Source organism: Vulpes lagopus, chromosome 8, assembly GCF_018345385.1.
Source record: "Vulpes lagopus strain Blue_001 chromosome 8, ASM1834538v1, whole genome shotgun sequence".
Lineage (NCBI taxonomy): Eukaryota > Metazoa > Chordata > Mammalia > Carnivora > Canidae > Vulpes > Vulpes lagopus.
The window spans coordinates 128,522,001-128,523,813 of record NC_054831.1 but is presented as its reverse complement, the minus strand read 5'-3'; positions in this window follow the sequence as shown (position 1 = coordinate 128,523,813).

Below are 1,813 nucleotides of genomic sequence, written 5' to 3'. Positions count from 1 at the left end.
TTCTTTTTTGCTGGGGATAGGGGAACAGATGTCACTCTTCCAAAAGTGTTATTAAATCAGTAAATCACAATTTTAAGAGAGAGGAGGATGGGGCATAATACATTACTATTATGACATCCCAAGAGAATAATGTCCCTTATAAAATTTTTAATTTTTTTTAAAGTTTTATTTAAGTAATCTCTACACCCACTGTATGGCTCGAAGTCACAACCCCAAGATCTAAGAGTTGTATGCTCCTCCAACTGAGCCCACCAGGTGCCCCTCATCTATCAAAAAAAAAATTTTAAAGTTCTTACTGACCTTGAATGTTTTAACCAACTCTGTATTTAATTCATAAGCACTCCCCAAAAATTGATTGCAGAGTCAAAGGGTAGGGAAAATTATAACAAAAGCTACAGACTGTTACCCAATATTCCCCACAGGGACTGAGAATCACTAAATACTATTTAGCTGCAAAATTCTGCACCAAGGGGATCCCTGGGTGGCTCAGTGGTTGAGCGTCTGCCTTTGGCTTGGGGTATGATCCTGTGGTCCCGGGATTGAGTCCCTCATCGGACCCAGGATCAAGTCCCGCGTCAGGCTCCCTGCATGGAGCCTGCTTCTCCCTCTGCCTGTGTCTCTGCCTCTCTCTCTCTCTCTCTCTCATGAATAAATAAAATCTTTAAAAAGTTCTGCACCAAAAGATCTTGAATATTGTCCAAACTAATTAAAAAATTTAAAAATCAGGACATAAAAAATACTGAAGAACTTAATTCAAGTGAAACATTGCAGGGGGCTCCAAATGAACATAATTAATGAAGATGGGGTGAAACAGATGGCTTGAGGGTGATGCACAGAAAAAGAGGAAGACAAGAAAGCAGATCAGAGCACTGGCAGGCAACAGGGTCAAAAGCCACAGGCAGAGGCTGAGCCAAGCTAGTCAGAACCAAGTGTGGCCTTAAGACGAGAGGCAAAGGAATGATACAGGACAGACACAGGACCTTAGCCTTAGCTCTCTCAAACACCGGCTTTGAGAGAATTTTTGGTAAAATGGTAATGATTAAAGCTAAAATACAGGGCATTTTACAGAAAGGCACACAGCTTCCCTCCACTTAGCTTGTTCTTTCGGATTCTGGCATATAGGTAGGTAAGTGAAAACTAGCATCTAGCAGATTGGGGTGCTGTGCAAACAGCAGGCAGCAAGGCGTGGTAGGTAACTAATGATGCAGTTTGCACATTCTTTAGGATAGTCGAGATTCCAGCCAGGCTTTCTCAAAACCAGGGTGGGATTATTTTAACTTGTATGTATTCCCTTCTCCCAGGACACTTTAAACAAACTTGTGCCTTGAGTCTGGATGAAGAGATGCCTGTTTTTTTCTGGAGATACTTAGATGTTCATTCACTCATTAAAATTAATTTGACAATTTTATTACTCAAGTAAAATGATTCTCATTTTTCTTCCTTCCTCTGGCATTATTAACCAGCAGCATATATAACAGCAAAAAGAGTTCAAGTTTTGTTTTTAAATAACACAATTCTTGGGATGCCTGGGTGACTCAGTCAGTTAAGTGTCGGCCTTTGCCGCAGGTCATGACAGAGTCCTGGGATCAAAACCCGAGGCAGGCTCCCCTACTCAGCAGGGGGCTTGCTTGTCCCTCTCCCTCTGCCCCTACCCCCGCCCTCAAATAAATAAAATCTTTAAAAGTAATAATAAATAACACAACTCCTAGATGATTAAATTGGCATGTTTCCCTACTAAAATACACAGCTTCTGGTTCCCTCTAATGCAGAAGTTGTCTCAGAGTCCCACATCACAAAAAAGGTCAGACATTCA